Source organism: Xyrauchen texanus, chromosome 7 (assembly GCF_025860055.1).
Source record: "Xyrauchen texanus isolate HMW12.3.18 chromosome 7, RBS_HiC_50CHRs, whole genome shotgun sequence".
NCBI classification, from domain to species: Eukaryota; Metazoa; Chordata; class Actinopteri; order Cypriniformes; family Catostomidae; genus Xyrauchen; species Xyrauchen texanus.
Window position 1 is genome coordinate 3,904,842 of NC_068282.1, and position 21,599 is coordinate 3,926,440.

A 21,599-nucleotide genomic window follows, 5' to 3' on the forward strand; every position below is an offset into this window, starting at 1 on the left:
TCAGGCCTTTTAATTGTCTTAAAGGAATGTTCCGGGTTCAGTGCAAGCTAATCATCATCTGTGGCATGCTATCCATTACAAACAATTACAAAACAAAAATGACATCTACATCTACATTAATTCTATGGGGCAAGACATTCCTGATGGTTTAAAGCAAAAATAAGGATCTCAAGTGATTATATTAATAGTTCCTTACAAAATGATGTAACTTGAGCTGCAAATTTGTAAGTTCTTTTAAGTGTGGGACTACTTTTCTAGCAGTTTGTACTCTTGCCCCATTGACTTCTATTGTAAGTGCATTACAGTAAACAGGAGTTTTGCTTGTTTTTACAAACAGAGGCAAGGGTCAAATGTATTATTTATCTGGTAATTGACAGCATGTCACAGATGTTGTCAACAGAGGTTATCACGTATTGAACTGGGAATATTCGTTTGCATTATAAAGAAATGACAAAAGACAACGTGGGTGAAAGGCTCTAGTTTAATGTAACACACACTGGATGGTCCTGTTGGTTTGGTTGGGACATGATCTAAGTTACAACATTGGACACAGTCAGGAACAAGTATATGCTATTAAATACGATAAAGAACCAAAATGTCTATTTTTACATATTTTTATTTCATATGTACAGTACATGATTTTTTTTTCATCAGCAAAAGACGTCTTCACAATCCTACAAATGGAAAAGAAAAAGCAAAGTCATGACATTCTTACATCTTTTAATGGTTTGTAGCAACTTGACACTTGTATGTATCTCATCCAATCAGATTTGAAAGCAGAATCTATTATGTAGATTAAACAATACAGTAGAATCTTCCAAAGCGTGCAAGTTCTCACCTTTAGTGAGGAATTCCACATTCTGCTGTTTCTAATCTGGGACTAGAGTTCATGGAGAGAGGAAGAAACAAGCAACAGGTGTAAGAACAGCCTGAAATAATTTGAACATCCAAGCAACACAAACTCATATACTGCAGGGTTAGCTTTAGCAACACTAGCCCGATTTTACTGCATCACCTTTTGCTCTGACATCACAATTTACTACTCTGAATACATTCTCCCCAACATCAAAAGTACAAAATACATAAATGTAAATAATATTTTGCATAATGAAAATGAAGCCTCTTATAGAACAAATATGTTTTTTGCAATGTGGTATTATTTTTTATGACAATTAAGCACGTTACTGTAATGAGTGCGGGCGTTTTATGTCTGTTGGGTTTTTTGTTGTTGTTATTGTTGATTCTTATTACTGTAATTTTTTAACTATTGTAATATAATGCTTTTTTATTTGCCAGTATCGATTGCAGCAGTGCTTATATGAATTCTCCCTAATATAATGTGATTATTTGGGCTGTAAATTGTCCTTTAAGTGTGGGACTACTTTTCTTGTAGTTTCTTCTCTTGCTCGCGAATACTTCTATTGTAAGTGCATTGCAATAAACAAGAATTTTACTTGTTTTTACAAACTGAGAGACGAGTCAAATGCATTTTTTACCTGGTCACTGACAGCATGTCACAGATTTTGTTAACGGTTGTTAACACGTTGAACTCAAAACGTTCGTTTAAATGTTAAATTGGGTTTCGGTGCTCAGGCATTATAAAAAATTACGGCAAAACAACAAATATTAACAAGATATAAAAATGGTTTACTTTCATTGTGGAGCGGAGGGGGGCGGGGCCGGGCTACAATGTCGCACACCCGGTCCCCAATCGGCCTGATGGGGCGCACGAGGGATAAAGGCGGCCGGTGACGACGGTTCGAGAGAGAGAGAATTACGGGCATGTCCGTCATGTGTGTTTATGTTTGTGTGTTTTAAGTTTTTATTAAATTATTATTTATATTGACAAGCCAGTTCTCGCCTCCCCCTTGTCCATCTTAACTCCCTTACATTGGTGCCTTAACCCGGGAAGGAGGAGGGATGCCGGTCGCAGAGTCCTCAACACTACCGTCCACCCAGGGGAGCGCCGCTGCCATCTGCCGGGCGACGGAGTAGCCCGACCGCCCAGATGCGGGGAACGGCCGCCACCCGCAGGGCGAGTGGGGACTGGATTCCTCGACCGCCTGGAGCGAGGGAGCCGCTGCCGGGGGCGGAGGAGTGCCCTGCCATCCCCAGAGACATGGATGGGTCGAGAGAAGACCGCCGTCCATGAGAGGAGGAGGGAAGCAACTCGCCGACCGCCTGGAGCGGTAGGGGCACTGTCAGGGGCGGAGGAGTGTCCCCACATGCCGCCAGAAAAGCGGAGGGGCGTACTTGTCTGCTGGGGGTCGGAGGTTTGACTCCGGTTCGCCCGGAGAGGAGCGGCTGTCGTCCGCCGGAGAGTGTGGAGGAGTGTTCGAGGACCACGCGACGGTACATCAGAGAACCGGTGAGTGAGCTTTTTCTCTCTCTCTCCTCTCTCTCTCTCTTTCGCACCGTGTTGGCCTTTTCCCTCGCCTATTTAGTTAATTTTGTTGTTGTTTTCCCCTCCTCTCTCCTCCCAGGTCGAGGAAGGTGGGGATGACCTGACGGGGCGCAAAGCACGCCCCTCCCCAGGGGAAAGATGGGGGGGGGGTGTAGGTCATGCCGGTGGCATCCCGGCCTGAGGTAACGCTGGGAGGATTGTGGAGCGGAGGGGGGCGGGGCCGGGCTAGAATGTCACACGCCCGGTCCCCAATTGGCCTGATGGGGCGCGCGAGGGATAAAGCGGGCCGGTGACGACGGTTCGAGAGAGAGAAAATTACGGGCATGTCCGTCATGTGTGTTTATGTTTGTGTGTTTTGATTTAAGTTTTTATTAAATTATTATTTATATTGACAAGCCGGTTCTTGCCTCCTCCTTGCCCATCTTAACCCCCTTATATTTTTGTTTTGTTAAGGTTTTGTCTTGCATTAATGAGATAACGCTTGAAATAATCCCAATTCAATCTGTTTGTTCAGACATGCATTAAATTGAGTTTAAAACCAATTGAAAAAGTATTTCATCATTATAATTATTTTTTTTTGCATTATAATAATGGGATCTCCGTATTACTCCGTTTTTGCCTTGTTTGGGGAAAAAATGTGCTTAACTGTCATGAAAGTAACGTGACAATGCCAAAAATCTTTGCGGTCTTAAAAATAGGCTTTATTTTGTCAATGCAAAATGTATATTTTTATAATTAGAATAAACATAAACAGTTATTTTAATGTATTTATACTACTTCTAGAGGGAAATATGGCCTGGACAGGTTTTGTGCATCACACAAAAATTCTATAGATTTTTATCCAACAAAGAAAATCCCTCTATTGAACTCATGTGTCTGCATTGAGTTCCTCTCACAACAGGATCATTAATGCGTTTAGAGTATATATAGCCAAGTTTTACTGGAGACGTGACTCATCAGTGTCTAATGGGAGATGAGTCAGGGAGACGTCATTTTGTTTCTCCAGTGGTACACGTATAGAGTCATAACAGAGCATTAATTTATGAGGAATTGCCACTCGGACGCTTCCAGCAGCAGGGGCCGCACTCTTCGAATTTCCCCCATGTAAGGTCAAGCTTAAGGGATGACAGATATAGGTGAACAACTAAATAGCTTTTGGGACCATCTCGCATTATGAGAAATGCTCACTCTGTATTATTTGAATATTATGAAATTGGTGTGACCTCATCTTTGGTTATTTTTGTAATACATTATTCTTGACCAAAAGGTCGTACATGAATGTGGCTAAAAATAGAAACTGACCTGTATGAATGTGAATTTATTTCTTGTCGGCATCAGCAATCACAGGCTCTGTGAAGAGAAAACAAAACCAGAATGCACTTAAGTCCAGTAGATGCAAGACAACAAAAACTACAGAGGTCAAATTTCACCCTAAAATTGAGAGAAAAATAAGAAATGATATTCTGCATGATGAAAATAAAGCCTATTCGAAGATTTTTTGCATTGTGACATTATTTTCATGACAATTTGGCAAATTCCCTTCATTACCGCAATGCATCTGGATGTTTTGTTTGTTTGTGATTTTACAATTTTCCATAATACAGTAATAAAATCATCCTTTTTATACACTACTTTAATACAAGCACACATTTAAATGACATTTACAACATAAAGGCAGTAAAACAAATACTGCCATGGTATATAAATACTTTAAATAATCTGTAAATGTTTTTATGCATTACAGTAATTGTCATTAAAATAATCTCACAATGCACAAAAAACCTATTTAAGGAACGGTCCTTCAATTGGTCATAAATATCATTTTAGTCATACAAGTTTTTGTATTTTTTTGATTTTTCAGTGCAATATGACCTGGACAGTACCGCCTCTCCCTATAAGCATACTACACAGTCTGCATAGGGCACCGACTCCCTAGAGGGGCACAGTCTTACCCTAGGAGGGCACCAGAAAATCACCACCCCAACCCTTCCCAGGCCCTGGACATGTTCTTGACAGTTTTTAAGATTCACCTTAATCCTTACAGAAAAGTTAACCTTTAAGTGACAACAGAGTAGTCTTGTTATGTTTGACATATGATGATTTTCAAAATGCAATTAATCACTTTTATGCTAATAATAAATCTGTCCAGCTCAGTAAGGTGCTAAAAGACGCCTGCGGAGTGATACGGTAACTTGATAAATAATAACATGACCCAGATCAGTTGAAGCATTTGTATTAACATGACAGGATGGATTACATTGACAAGACAAGACATTCATGATTTTTAATTTGATAACTGTATATGGGTATGATCCAAATCATACAAGCCTGTTTATAACACACTCAGATGATCTGACTATCATTAGAGAATCATTAGATCAGTCTACAGTGAAACATATTTAACGTTTGTAACGTATGATAATATTTCAAGATTGATTCTCATGAAACTGCAGTATGAGGGCTACTTGTAAAAGTGTGAATCTTTGAAAAGAACATATACATACATATATATATATATATATATATATATATATATATATATATATATATATATATTGGCCTATATATGATCATTATAATAATAGTATATTAAAGTTTTAAATTTTTTAAAGAACCACACTTTTGGGGCCTGGGTAGCTCAGCGAGTATTGATGCTGACTATCACTCCTGCAGGCGCGAGTTAGAATCCAGGGTATGCTGAGTGACTCCAGTCAGGTCTCCTAAGCAACCAAATTGGCCCAGTTGCTAGGGAGGGTAGAGTCACATGGGGTAACCTCCTCGTGCTGGTGATTAGTGGCTCTCGCTCTCAATGGGGTGCGTGGTAAGTTGTGCGTGGATCGCGGAGAGTAGCATGAGCCTCCACATGCTGTGAGTCTCCGCGGTGTCACGCACAATGAGTCACGTGATCAGATGCACGGATTGACGGTCTTTGAAGTCTCCGCCACCCGGATTAAGATGAGTAACCGTGCCACCACGAGGACCTACTAAGTAGTGGGAATTGTGCAATCCAAATTGGGAGAAAAGGGGATTCAAAAAAGAACCACACTTTTACAATAATTTGCTATATATCTAAATGTAATGTTTTATTTTATTTGTGCTAATTACATGTGTCCATGATGATTAAATAGCATATAGCGTAGTCTGCTCACCTTATATAAAAAAAGTTATTCAAATATGTTTTAATAAATAAAAAATTAAAAAGGAGTGTGGCCCTAAAGTCTAAAAGGATCCTGCTTTCCGGCCCCATGGGTTTCCAAAGTTGAGTACCCCTGCTCTAGAGTGTCAAGAGAATGGTGCGAAAAGCAAAAAACATCCAGCGAGCGGCAGTTCTGTGGGCAAAAACAGCTTGTTAATGACAGAGGTCAAGACTGGTCTAATCTGGCCATTCTCCGTTGACCTCTCTCATCAACAAGTCGTTTTCTCAGACAGAACTGCCGCTCACTGGTTGTTTTTCGCACCATTCTCTCTACATTCTGGAGACTGTTGTGTGTGAAAATCCCAGGAGATCAGCAGTTACAGAAATACTCAAACCAGCCCATCTGACACCAACAATCATTCCACAGTCTGTAAATGACTGAGATCACATTGTTTTCCCCATTCTGATGGTTGATGTCAACATTAACTGAAGCTCCTGACCCATATCTGCATGATTTTATGCCGGTGAGTATATACACTACATGGCTGAATGCATAGTGTATATATATTGTAAGTGTATGTGGCTTCATTTGGGACACTGCTCATATTAAGGTTGTGCTGACTTACGTTTCACCTCCAGTTTGCAGCTAACCAAGGCCTCTCCGTACTCGTTCTTGGCCTTGCAGGTGTAAACGCCACCGTCGAAGTTACCTGGCTTACGGATCTCTAGGGAGCAGATGCCCTGGTTGTTGATCTGCCTGAACTTAGGGTCATCACCAATGATCATCTGATTCTTCATCCACTGAATCTTGGGCTGTAAAGAGGTTAGACACGTCTTAGGGCATTTTCAGGATATTCTACCCATAGGAAAGCTTTTTAAGTAATGATATTACTTTAGTAAATCGATTGTTTCTACGAGACACCAATGACATTAAATCGAGAGCAAATGGAGTCTTAAGTCTCCTGCGTCTCATATTTTTCACTTGCAAGTGTCTCCTCAAGAGTTTCAGTAGAAATCTTAACCGAGTCTCAAACTGGGCTCAGATTTGCCAGACACCAAAATCTGCAATCAAAAGATTCAATATAACTCTTCCAAAAATTCTTCCAATACCAACTTTTCTGAACATATAGCTTTGTGTGCCAACTTTTGCTTCATAGACATGAGTCCAGTCATGATCACACACAAGCAAAGTAAATGAATGAGATTCATGATTTCATGATGAGATGCCAGAAGAGAAGTGGCGAAACACGACTCACGTAAAGTGTTCTTCCGCAAATTGCTTGCAATTTTACATTTCAACCACAGATGTCGCTAGAGAGCACAAAGTTACATAGTGCAACTTTAATGTTGTTTCACTGGTATTTAAAACAAATCAGTAAAATTTGTGTACATTAATTTGACGTACTCCAACTAAATTATGTTGGCTCAATGAAACATTTACATTTATGCATTTGGCAGACGCTTTTATCCAAAGCGACTTACAGTGCACTTATTACAGGGACAATCCCCCCGGAGCAACCTGGAGTTAAGTGCCTTGCTCAAGGACACAATGGTGGTGACTGTGGGGTTCGAACCAGCGGCCTTCTGATTACCAGATTACCAGTTATGTGGTTTAGACCACTACACCATCACCACTCCAAAAACCAACTTAATATGAATGTAAGGCATTAAATTACTTGTTTAAACTTTCTACAGTTCAATACATTTTTTAAGTGTACTTGGATGAAGATACTGGAGCCATTCATCTCCATTATTCAGTCTCGCTCTTCCATTTCCAGTGTCATGGCCTCCACATAACAGTGTTTGAATGCCCATCTTGTCATAGTGATATAGGAATCTCACTTATCTAGCTCATGCTGTTCCTCCTCTAGTTATTTAAACCCCACCAGGAGTTCCACTATCTCTGCAATTATGTAAGTGTCAGATTCCTACATTTCTTTCGTCACCTGAACCGACAAACACCCTATGACAAATTAAGTGTTGATAATCTTCAATGCAAAATACCTATCAGTGCTTTCTTTATAATAATTTCACACATTAGCAGATTAAATGGGGCTGGTCTGCTCAAAAGGATGGTTATTTAAGTCAGAGAAACCATTGTGTGTAAAGTAACTTGGCCAAAAGTTTCATTTTGAGAGTTGGAATTAAAAACAGAGAATAGGATGGCGTCTACGCCATCTACTCATGTGTGACCACGGGGATGTTTGTTTGGGGGCGGGGTTGGAGATTGGAAGGGGTGGTTGTGGGGTTTAAATGGAGTGGTGGTGGTGTAGTGGTCTAAACCACATAACTGGTAAACTGGTAATCAGCAGGTCGCTAGTTCGATCCCCACAGCCACCACCATTGTGTCCTTGAGCAAGGCACTTAACTCCAGGTTGCTCTGGGGGGATTGTCCCTGTAATAAGTGCACTGTAAGTCGCTTTGGATAAAAGCGTCTGCCAAATGCATAAAAAAAAAAATATATATATATATATATATATATGTTTTTTCTTTTCTTTATTGCTGTAAGATTTAATAAAAATGTTAATTACAAAAAGATGGCGTCTACACCATTCTGTTTTAATCAAGCTCAGGACGTGTAATTGAATGGTTGCTGGTTCGATCCCCACAAAGAGCTATTGAGCAGCCATTGAGCAGAAGGATAACATTTTTAAATAGTAATTTTGCGCAATTATTGGGTTTACGGTGTTGTGTCATCATGGTAACGAAGTTGTAAAATTCCACGTACCTTTATACAGAAAAGGTTAGCAAGCAATTTTATCACACTAAAATCATGTTTACCTCTTGTGGCTATACTTTTGAAACAGTGAGTATTTTAACGTTACATGACCTGTTTTCATGTCTATTCTTATATCCAAGGGCTTATTTTAGTTTGACTAGTATGGAACTGCTTGTCCATGCTAGCCTGGCTTATGGCATGTGGAGGAATCCGGTACCTTTGGGAATCCCCTAACGGCACAAAGCAGCTTGGCATTATATCCGATAGTAGTGCTGCGGTCTGCCAAGGGGGCGGTGAATTTGGGCGCCTCGGTGAAGTCGTGCTCCTTGAAATCTGGAGGCTTGTAATCAATACCTAAACACAAACACACAGTACATTGAGAATAGCAGGAACATCATTGGCTAATTAAAAAACACAGTATGACTTACTTTAACTAAATGACCGAGATAGGATGCCGGCTCATTCGACTATAGTCCCTTTCACATGACCTGCACAGTGCTTAACAGCGCAAGCTTCATGCATGGTTTAGACCTCTACAGTACATCAAAAACATTGCAGGAGGGTGATATTTCAAGAAAAGTGTGAAGTATGTAATAAGCTCTCATTGTTGTACTCAAGTGTGCCGCACAAGCCCTCAAAAGTGAAGCCAAAACGTCTCGATCGCCCCCCGGTGACTGGTCCTAGTATAGGTCATAAACCCCGCCTCCCCATGTTATTCAACGGGACGTGAGACCAACTAAACAATTAAATTACACTTCACATATCTTTTTTCCAAAGATAGTTTCTGTCATGTACTGTCGTTTCTATCACGTTGATGTAATTTCAAGTGTTTGTTTTCAAAATAAGTTTGTTTTTAGTTATTTGATGCTATAAAAACGGTGCTGTGACATCATGATTGACAGCTGTGATTGACAGGTTCTCTGAGCGAAGTAGTCACTGAAGCACCAACGGACTTTTTTTGGGATCTTCGGAGGACTGAGGAGATTGGAGCTTTAAATGTAATATCTAAATTTCAATAATTAATTATTTCACACCGTCGTAAGTCAAAAGTCAAAAGTGCAGAGGCGTGTCCTTGTGATTGATTCAGCGAGAGTGAGGGCGGGGCCTTGATTTCGCGGCTTTACTTCCTGTTCACTACTGCGCAGGTCTGGTCCAGAAATCGCAACTGCGCAGACTCAAGTCTCAAGATGTCAGCGCCACATCGGGACACTGGCGGCTTCAGTTCTCACCAATGGAAAAGAGCGAAGGGGCGTCGTCCATCTTTTTTTTACAGTCTATGGTTGTACTACACAACTTACTATATCTACAGAGGATACACAAAGTCTCACTCGTCATTGCGCCCATGCAAATTGTCCAGTAACTGGTAGTTGCGCTTCAAAAAGTCAGTGGCAAACAGTCAAAGTCGAAATTGTTTGCCGAGTAATGATGTAGCTTGATGCACCATTAGCACTGAGTATCCCGAAGTACAGTACATCACAATACGACTTTGCGATACATATGTTATGCATAACGATTGCAACTGAACCTGCGGCAAACACACAAGACCAGCATGTTCGCAAAATTCTCCGGAATCAGTCTCAAACTGTCTCGCATGGTTCACTTCTATTTATAATCAAATATTCTAGTGCCAAAGTTCAGAAAACTACTCACCTGTCTTCAGGATTGTGGCTGAGGTCTTTGTGGCAGTGGCCTCTTCACTAATTCCACACTTGTTCTCAGTGAAGACCCTGAAGACGTAGGTGTTGCCCATTATAAGGTCTGAAATGGTGGCATTCATTCTGTGATAGTGCTCCAGTACTGTGAACCAGTCCTGAGGAGAGAGCAACAGAGGTCAGTAAACTCTACACATGACAGAATATATCAATTAGATCCTCGTTTTCTGTAATGTTGCCTGGCTGGCATTTCACATTGTGTGCTCTCTGCAATTTGAAGGAAGAGCCCAATTGCATAGGCTAGCGAAAAATTATGAAATCTTGCTCTTTTGGTCTTACTGTGGTGGGAAGAGATGGAATCAGATAATAACAATACGGTACTTTGATATCATGGTGCTCCATGGTACTTCAAAGAATACCATGTCCATGTCCAACAACATGATAATACCAAGGAGCTTGTACCCCTGTCTTTTTGTCAGCCTTCTGGATGGTGTATCCGGTGATTGCTGTGTTTCCATTATCTTTCGGCTCAGTCCATTCCAGAGCAACATTGAAACCCCAGGTGTCCATGATCTTGACACTGGCTGGAGGTCCAGGCAACTCTGGTAAACAGTTCAACAAGACCAATGTTGAAAACCCTCCCAAACCAAGATAAATCATGATTCATTACATGTACAACTTGCATTGACATCATCTTTTAGAATACTTACCAACAATCTGCAGAATAATCTGGGCTTTATCCTCAAAGCTATCAACTTTAACACACATCTCATATACACCGGAGTCAGCTCTCTCAGAAGCACGGATGAAGAAGATGCTGTCCTTGTCGCTGTTGCGAATATTCACCTTTTTAGTGTCAACAGGCTGACCGTCCTTTGTCCATGAGACAACCGGTTGTGGTTTGCCCTAGAGGTAAGAATATAAGACTGGTATCTATAACGCAAAAAGGAACCAAGCTCATTTTTTTAAATAAATTGAAAATGGATGAATACATGTACAACAAAACAACATCTTGTAAAAAGAATAACCACAAACAAATAATTGTTTTCCTTTACAACTAATTAGCAAACCGTTAAAGCTGTAAATTCTGCACCAAATGGAATTGCAAGGGTTGACAGAGTCCAAAGGGTCCAAATTCATGGCATTGGTTGAGGCAAGGGTATACTTTGGGCATACTTTGTTTTTCTGCCATCCATTACATCTCGCACTATACTCTTTTTGAATGCGAGACCATATGGACTGGTTTGACAAATGGACACTCTGACTGCTTTGTGATACTCATTAGTACAGTCAACGGCAGGCTCATGTTCCAGGCAATGCACAAAGAAACGGACTGCCCGTATGTCTAGAAAAACTGAGCTGCAAGTGGACAGTCCACAGGTTCTGTGCTAAAGACATAATTTGCATTACGTGGAAAACCGAAGTATACTTTGGCCCAAGGGCATAGATTTTGGTTTGAACATTGGGGGGTGGTTACAGTGGGAAGAATTTACCCCCCCATACCCCCTGGAATCTACGCCCATTCTTTGGGCTTAAGGCCCAGGGATTTAGAGTTTGGCTGGTTGGCAAGGGCAGTTAACCCCTGCTGGTAGATGTCAGATCTACACCATTCTGTGTGCAAAAAAAAAAAAACATACTTCTCCACTGTCGGCCATTCAAAAGTGTAAATTTAGAAAGCAATGTTTAGTTGCCATGAACTAGCGGGATAGTTTCTAATGAAATAAAATGTCTCTACAGAATTCTGTTTGGTACCCCCAGTGGCACAGAAGTTACACACTGTAATTTAAGGAGTTAAGCGGTTAGCAACTTTAAATCTTTTTTCATCATGCATTTTAATGAACTTTAAACTGATGAATCACGTACACTGAAGGGAACAACAATGTTGATCTTCTCGCCAACATTTTTCACATAGCGCTGCCTCAGGGAACGTGGCAGATGTATTTTGGGGCGATCTGTAAATGGAAAAACAATGGCAATTTTACAAAACTAAAATCATCAAGCATCACATTAGTCAAGCTTCCAATCAGTTGATGCGCAGCTGATTCATGACGTCCACCAATACAATTCAGACACATATTAGAACGGTTCTTTCATTCTCTCTATTGCATGGATGCATGGATGACATTGATTCGCTGCTCTTCCTGCTCTGTCCATGCATGGCAACATGGATGGGTGGGGAGTTTTCCCAGAATAGAAGCATACTGCCAACACCAACTTGTTGGTGTAAGTCAATACTGTTTATACAGTAAGTCAATAAAAGTTATGCATTTGATGGAAGTGGTCCTGACTGAAAAAACAACAACAACAACAACATACAGTAATGTGGATGTATATCCTTTGAAAATGAAGTGTACATTAAGATCGTATTCATTAAATCACTAGTAAATATTTTTTTTGTAAGAGTAATAAGTGAAAATGTCCTTTTAATGTAGTCAGCTTGATTCAGTCATGTTCAATATGTTTTGACTTTACAGTAAATTTAGATGTTGCCACATGAAGCACATTTTATGTTACCTGGCATCTCAAGAAGTGTTTGAAAGTCAAAATGCACATTTACTGCAAATATTGCTAAGACCAACTAGCTTGCTAACTTAAATGCGACCCCAGCTTTCCATTTAAGATCAGCTGTGCGCAAGCTAACTGTAATTTCATCCTCAGCTACATTGGTCAGCCCCAGTTTTAACTTAGCGATGGTTAAAGAGTCTACTGCAAGCCTATAATATCAAAAGCTTCCACATTCACACAATCAGTAGAAGAGTGGAGGCTAAAGCCATTTAGCCAGTGCCAGTGCATTGTTCTAATGATTAGATTAACATCACACTAGAGAGATGATATTATTTGACCTAGCATAAATGCTAATGGGGACACTGTTGAACTCATCACAGCTTTAAATAGATCAGTCCCTTTACACTCTTACCCCTTATAACTCATGATGGAGAGCTTCAGTTACATTCAACAGTTAAGATGGCTGAAGTATGAATAATATGTGACACTATGCCCTCTATCACAAAATAAGAAATCACACAGAATACATTATCAGCTTGCAAAAATATATTTGAAACTTGTTGCCAAAATTATGAAATTATTTGAATAAAATATACCATATAAATTAATTAAATTACAAATGTTTAATACATATTTAAATACATGAGTAATATTTATATTTTGTATTGAGTATTATATATTAGCAATATCAAATATATATAATATATATAAATATATAAATATATATATATATATATATATATAATAATTAATATAATAATACTTACATTTAATATTTTCATTTGTAAAATAGAATCATGGTCAAAAATATAACTAATTAAAAACATTATTTATTTATTATTAACATATATAACGATATACATTAACACATTTTCTAACGTTTTTTGCTATATTGTAAAATGATAATAAAAAAAAAAAAATCTTGTCGTATAGATTTTTGTAATCTCCGAGATCTGATATTTTTAAGACAGCATCTCAGAAATTCAATTAATCATAAATTAAGAGAAATTTCTAATGAACCACAGTCAATGCACCAATATCTTTGATGATTGCTGTTGATGAGTCTGCAATTTTGTCAACAAGAAGCAGTCTTGACCCAGTTCTGGAAACCGTTTGAAGTCTTTTAGAAGTGTATTACGCGACACTAAATCTTAAAGCATACAGCATGCATCTAGATAAATAAATAACATCTCTAGTGAGCTAAAAAGCCTTATGGGTAACCTTAGATGCCACTTGAACCCTCATGCAGTGTGAAAACACATGGGAATGTATCCCATCCTCCCACTCAAACCATTTGCACTTGTCGCCATCGCTCTTAAAGGAAGACGTTTGGCACTGGTCCAGACGGCAAGCTGTCAATGGCTTTGAAGCCATGCAAAACCCTCTCCACATAATCCTTGTTAATTGAAGGCACTTTCCAACTATTTTCCACAGTTCTGCAACAGAGATTGTTCATATTGGAAAAAGCAATAATAACACATCAACATGCATTGGGCTACCAGCAAAGGCAATGCAGCTAGAAGACCAGAACTTCAATTGGATTTCTGCCAAAATTCCCCCTCCCCCCTATTGCGTAGATTGGATTCAAGTTACATTCCCATTCCACTTGACTTTCCATCCTACGTTTATGATTTCTTTCTTTAGACCTTGGGTACACTTGAAGAACATATAGTAACTACAAGGACGCTCTGCCATAACAAGTTGAGTCTATGGGACGACAAAAGTTTTGTAGCAAAAATAGCCAAATATTGGTGATTACAATGGTTCTTACAGATGATACCGCTACACAATAACTCTACATTTTGGACTGAACATGGTGTTTGTTGCATACAGTCTGACACCATTGCCAGATTTGTGCTTGTCTGTAAGGCAATACCTCTACGAGCTTCAGCCTGACCCTTGTCAGGTAGATTTATTTTTTCCCAACTGGCATGCACTCAGAACTAATTAGGGGGCCCTGTAGAACAGTATGAGAGGTGGGCTAGACGTGGTACCACTTTCACCTCTCGAGATAGCTCTGAAGTCCAGGATACTTGAGATGCAAGAGGAGGCCCAACAGGAGCTGCAACATGTTTGAAAAAGTTGGGTGACTGTACATTGCAATTTTTACAGTAATCCATCTGTCTAAGGAAAACTATGTTTCAAACCGGGGACCTTGTCAGCTTGTCTCATGAATATTAATTATGTGACTTGAAGTGACATAATATGATGGAAGTCCCTTTAAGGCAAGACAGCCACTTGGCAATGCCCCATGGCAACCAAATCTATCTAAACAACTGGCTTACAAGTAGCCTACAGCTCCTATCTACGTCTCCAATAACATGTCAAATTAGCAATAAAATTTGACGATAAAGGCATTATAAATTGTGCTTCTTAAGCTAAAACCTGTATTTGTCAGGCTCGTCCCGGATGCACATTTTTCTAAAAAATTAAATAATGAGGCCTCTATCAAAAAGGCTTAAAATCCAGACTTCCATTCCTACGTCAGCCATATTGAGCATTACGATTTCTCCCATTAATTATTATTAGTGGAATGTCTTCTACTTCTTATACTGTCTCTGGTGACATTCCCCCAGTAGTCTACCCTAATGTGCTTAAAGGTAGACATTGGTTATTACAGTAAGTGCTAACCACTGTAGGATTACCGCTTACCGCTTGAACATTGTAGACACAACCATTTGGAAGAAGCTTGACGTTTGAAGTGTAGTGCGAAGAGCGCTACAGCCAAGCAAAATTAAACTCTTTAAGTAGAATGATTATTTTATGTGGGGTTTGGGGGGGTGAACTCAGAACACCCTCAGATATGTGTTTTTATGAGGCCAACTGTGGTTTTTGAGTAGTAGAATCATAACTTACCCACAACCTCTCTGACCAGGACAGGGTCAGGCAGTGTGGCGGGAGGGCTGCGGCCGCCAGGGTTCATGGCCACCACCCTAATGTTCAGGCGGTCACCGGTGGTCTGGTTCTTAATGATGTAACGGCAGGAAATGGTGAGCTCCTCGTTAGCGGCTTTCCAGTCACCAGCTATGATGGGGAAAAACGAATGCCCACGTTAGTGTGATGAAAGCAGGGTCATCTTGCATACAAATCCTGCTGGAGCTTTTCTCAGAATTTACTTTGCTTTTTTGAGCCATTATTGCTCAGTGACTTTTAATAAACTGGTTTCTTGGTGATTTATGGGGTGGCTATGGCTCAGTTGGTAGAGCGGGTCGGCCACTAATCGCAGGGTTGGTGGTTTGAATCCCGGCCCACATGACTCCACATGCCAAAGTGTCCTTGGGCAAGACACTGAACCCCAAGTTGCTCCCAATGGCAGGCTAGCACCTTACATAGCAGCTCCTTTGCCATTGGTGTATGAATGTGTGGGTGAATGAGTCACAGTGTGAAGCGCTTTGAATACCATTAAGGCTTAAAAAGGCGCTATATAAGTGCAGACCATTTACCATTTCCACTTAAGCACACACAGGTGTCCTAGGAGAGTACCTTACAAAACTTCTTTCGTTTTGCCAGGAAAGTGTTCTTGTGCTAAAAGGTATCTAAAAGAAATGACACTTGGTTTGATATGTTGATATGTAAAGCAATGGCATTCAGACATTTTGTGTGACTTAAATGGCCAAATACTGTATACTGAAATAATGTAGTGTATATAAAAACTTGTGAGAGTGGATATGCCCCATTTTCATAATACATTTAGACATTTAATTGCTGTATCAGCAAGATAAACGTACCAGATTTGACTATTGGGTCTACCACTGGCACTGAACACTACAACCCTACTCTTACCAAGCAGACTTCTCCATGGCTCTTCTAGAAATGCCTCACTCCATATTGGGATACAACTTAGGTGGGGGTGTAAATATTGCCTTTGACATGTTGGGGACAGGTGCAACTGATAGGTTTAACAGGCCAATAAAATGCTGAAGAACATTCGCTGTGTTTAATTTAAGGTACAGAATTGTGTGGCGGTTTTTTAAGCGCTTGCCAGGCCACTGTAAGATTAATCCTGCTTGACGACATTATTACGTGAGGAATATACGACTTACTTCCTTCCTTGCAGATTTCCACAGTGTACCCATCCAGACCAGAGGTTCCAATGGTGGCGGGTGGTCTCCATGCAATGGTGACTGAAGTATCATTGACATCTTCAACACCAAGCTCCAATGGCTCGCTAGTGGGCTCTGGAGGAGAAACAGCCATTTAGTATTTCAAAGTATAATTTAGGCACTCCATCTAATGTTAAAGTGGTATAATCTACTGGTAAATTTGTGGCGAATCTGTTCGGATTCTTCTCGGAGGTTTACCTGGAGGTGGAGGTGGTGTAGGAGCTTTGATTTCCTCAGCAGGTGGAGCTTCAGCAGCAGCTGGTGTTAAATAGGCAGGCGAACGTTAATAAAAGCTGTAGGCATTAGTTTGGCCTATCTACATCTAATTATACTTGCATTATATTCAAATACTTTATTATGGAATAGCTAAAGTCAGATTTTGGGTGTAATCCAAAAGATGAATTCTCAAAACACATGAACTCAAAGTGATTTCCAAATCAAGTAACGTTACAAAATTAGTGCATATTATATAAGATATTGCATAAATACATTTTAAAGTCAACATGAAACCAAAGATGACCCTATTTACTTTCTTAATGCACATTCCTGGTCTTATTGTCCAAGATTCATCTGTGAATATTATTCCAACATCAAAATTATTTATTTGTCTTCATAATCTTTAATTCTTCATAAAATTTCCTCCACCTCTGAAAAGGCTTTCCTTTTTGGCTGATGTCACCAACAGCTACCAATACATTTCTAATGAATAAAACCCCAAATATGTACTCATTGAATGTCCTGTTTCACTCAGGAATATGTCGCACTACTACGGAAATAAAATCGGCTACAGACGCTGTTTCATGTTGCCTTTAATGTCCCTTTTTCACTAATGTGCAGCAGCAGGTCTTTTGACAGCAAATGCAGCGTGTCAAATTAATTTACGGTAGCTGTTTACCATCCGCGGGGGCTTGTCCTTCAGCGGGTGCAGTGCCTTCCTCAGCAGAGGCGGCAGCGGCAGCTGATGTTAAATGTTAGAGTGTTACAAATAATAAAAACATAGCCTAGCTTCCAAAACTCTGAGCAAACTGCTCAAGATGCTGGAAAAGCATTTGCTGTTGTTTTAGTTAACTGTAGTGTGGGTTAAAGGAATAGTTTACCCAAAAATGTAAATTCTTTCATGATTGACTCACCTTTAAGATTTCCCAGATGTGCATGTCTTTCCTTCTTCAGCAGAACCGAAATGAAGATTTGTATAAGCACATTTCTGTTCTGTATGTCCATACAATGTAAGTGAATGGGTGCCATCAGGCTGCTGGCTATTTGATGGTCAAAAAGTCATTTAGGCAGCATAAAAGTTATCAACATGACTCCAGTCAATTAATTATAATCTCATAAGTCATATGAAGCAAATTGATAGGTTTGTGTACAAAATATCCATGCCTTTTGGCCCATCAAACAGCTAGCAGCCTGATGGCACCCATTCACTTACATTGTATGGACATAAAGAGCTGAAATATGCTTAAAAAAAATCTTAATTTCGGTTCTGCTGAAGGGTCATACATATCTGGGATGGCTTAAAGGTGTTTTGTGGGGAACTATTCTTTTAATTAAACTAAGGCCACATCCACATTAATGCATTTTAAAAAAACAAAGCATTAATTTCACTACATCCACACTGAAATGGCATTTTCCTCCACCGAAAACGGCAACTTTCGAAAACTCTCTATATTACTGCAATGACATTATGAAGCTGAAAATTGAGTTTTCAAGGCTAAACAGTTTAATGTGGATGTGGCCTAAGCAATATAAATGCTACGTTCAAGTCATACCGGAATAACTGTAATTACTAGATGATAACACGGAAATGTTTTGCTTTTTAGAACATTCTGGAAACGTTAGTTTATGGTTATTAAAAATAAAACATGAAAAAGAACATTCCAAGAACATTAGGAATTGGTTCCCAAAAAAGTACAAGATGTGAAACATATGCTAACATTAGAGGAATGTTCTGTGTTTGCTGCACGCCGTTCGCGTTATGGCAAAACTCATAACGCTGAAACTGCATATCATTTTATTTCTTTTACATATTGTACATATTTAATTACAGTATTTTCGATATGACGTGAACAATTTGTAAAAAAAATAAAGAAAGAAAAACTTAGTTTTGAGGCTGTTATTACCATCAACGGGGGCTTCAGCAGCAGGCGAAGCATCGGCCACAGCAGCTCCTTTTTTCAAGATATTTTTTCAATGTTATAAAGGTTAGAGGTCAGAATGTTAGAGGCTTGCTTTGCATGCACAGAATACAGTTAAAAGACAAAACAGTAAAGGCACAAGTAGTTATAGACCCAAATATAGACCCAATTTTGGTATGACCCATTAAGGTATCATGAATAGTGTTAATGGCTGTGTTACAGATAATGTGACCTAGTTAAATAAATGTACCTCCGTATGGGGGAAGACTGGGCAAATCTTTATTACTTTTGAATGGAGTTGTGTTAAATTGTGTTAAAGCTCTATGGGGCTGTAAATGGAGTGCTTAGGAAGCCACAAGCTCTAAATTCCTCTGGCTTATAATGCCTCAGCGGATATGGCTGGTGTCAAATAATAATTGCACTGGCGCTGAAAAGCATTTGGATACTTTGCTTTTGTTAGAGAGTAAAATAAACAGATTATCGCGTGTATGAACACCGGCATAGATTATAGTGAGAAATTGGGTTTATGAACAAAGCAGCAACTGAGCTTGTGTAAACACTCATTTTAAGAGCTCAGCAGGCACCTAAATATGCTAGAGTCCTCATAGAGCAGATAGTATAATGTTACGACAGGGTTTTAAAGTCAAATATTCAAATAAAGATATTTTATGTAAAATTAATATACTTTAAAAAAAATATATATATATATATTTAAATATAAAACTAAGTATTTTAAATATAAAATTAAATGATGAAATAGTTGCTTTGAAGTTTTCCAGTAAAACAAATGCATGCTTAAAATAAAGCAAAAGTAGCAGAATAAGCATTGGGTAGGTCTGTGTGAACAGCTGCTATAATCAATATAGTTTTGAAGCGAGGAGAGGTGAACAGGTGTAAATGCTCACTGGTGTTTTTTTAAACATCAGCTGTAGCTTTTATCAAGTACCGAGCGTTCTTGGCTACAGCAGAAATGCACATTGAGTTCTGAAGCATTAGAAGGTTATTGTTGCATGCATGCATCTATTAACTGTGTTAATATTATAGGTTTGTATGTATTTATTAGTGCAAATAACATATAAGAGTCTCATGGAAAATAGAAAATGTCCGGACCATATTTCACTCCAAAATCAAAAAGAAATAATTATATTTATAACAACAAAAAGGGAGCAAATTCTAGGACACTTTTTTCCATTTTTTTGTTTTTTTTTACCCCATAATTCTTGTTTCGTTAATGCAACAAAAATGTATTCTCGCTACTTGTAATGTGAATATACATATATATATATATATTAAAATTGTAAGGTAGTTACATCATGGTAATAACTGTTGCAGCCTCATGAATTATGCTGATTTAAATAAAAATTAAAATTATAATGAACAGGATGATAAATTATATTTAAACATATATAAATTAAGCCCATTATATTTATGCAAATATTTTTCTTTCTGTTGCCTGTTTGGTTGTGGGGTGAAATATAAATGAATTAGCCCATTAACAGTATCTATTTATAATTGCAGTTTGGCAATATGATCGGTTTAAGAGTCGTGGGTAAGTTTGGGGTTTTGGATATCTTCATTACGCATGACACCGGACAGTACCTTCTGCAGGAGGCGCTGCCTCAACCGCTGGTGGGGCTTCAGCAGGAAGGGGCAGCTTCAGCAGGGGCAGCTTCAGCAGGGGCAGCCTCCACTGGGGCAGCTTCAGCAGGAGCAGGCTCAACGGGTGCAGCTTCGGCAGGGGCTGGCTCAGGTGCGGGCTCGGGCGCTGGTGCAGGTTCCTCCTTCTTGGCGGCCTTGGCCGACTTCTTTATTGGGGCTGGTTTGGCCGGCATGCTTGTCCACTTCAGGGATCCCTCTGACCTAGCAAGTCCTTCGGCTCACACTGAAGATGGGTCACCCCAGATTTATAGCCAGACATGTGGCACTGGTGAACTCCTCCCCTTCAGAGTTTCAAGTTACAAGTGAGGGAGCACACAGAGCTCTCAGCATCATAGCCACTTCAGCTGTATATACAGTCACCGTGTCATTGAAGATAACATAAGCAAGATGTTAATTATGGTGGTGTTTGTCAACCCATAACCCAAAACCAACCCACATCACAACCAAAAATATTCTGATGTTTTTTTCTTACTTTTAAAGCTATGTACACTCACTGAGCACTTTAATAGGAACACCTGAACATCTACTTATTTATGCGATTATCTAATCTATCAATCGTGTGGCAGCAGTGCAATGCATAAAAACATGCAGATACGGGTCAGGAGCTTTAGTTAATGTTCACATCTACCATCAGAATGGTGAAAAATGTGATCTCAGTGATTTTGACCGTGGCATGACTGTTGGTGCCAGATGATTAAATAGGCGGTCCACATCACTCCATAACTGCGTCCACCTGTGGAGGTATCTATTGCAACAGTCGGCCGTTGGTATCAGTAAGCTTAACATTGGATGTTACATCTACAAAACAGGGTCTACTGTCAATATTTAGCACTTGTTGTTTTTTTTTTATGTGACTTCAAGCATTTTAGTGATCTCACATCACGATCATTCAAGATTTGTTTTCTGACTACATTTCTTCCACGAAGCTGAAGGTTCACCACTATCCTTCCAGGTTTTAAGAATGCGTTGAACAGTTCTTAACCCAGTTCCAGTGATTTCAGCAATCTCCAGTTGTTTTCTTTGCTAGATGCAAGACAATAATTGGCCCCTTCTGAAACACAGTAACATCTATGTGATTGTTGGTGGTGTAGTGGGCTAAATCACATAACTGATAATCAGAAGGTCGCTGGTTTGATCCCCACAGCCACCACCATTGTGTCCTTGAGCAAGGCACTTAACTCCAGGTTGCTCCGGGGGGATTGTCCCTGTAATAAGGGCTCTGTAAGTCGCTTTGGATAAAAGCATCTGCCAAATGCATAAATGTAAATCTTTTCCACGACCACGGG

General features: G+C 39.5%; 1 pseudogene; it reads right to left on the bottom strand.

Moving 5' to 3' along the window:
* Positions 1–463: 463 nt before the first annotated feature.
* On the bottom strand, positions 464–20,552 carry LOC127647005 (myosin-binding protein H-like; annotated as a pseudogene).
* Between the last annotated feature and the right edge of the window lie 1,047 nt (positions 20,553–21,599).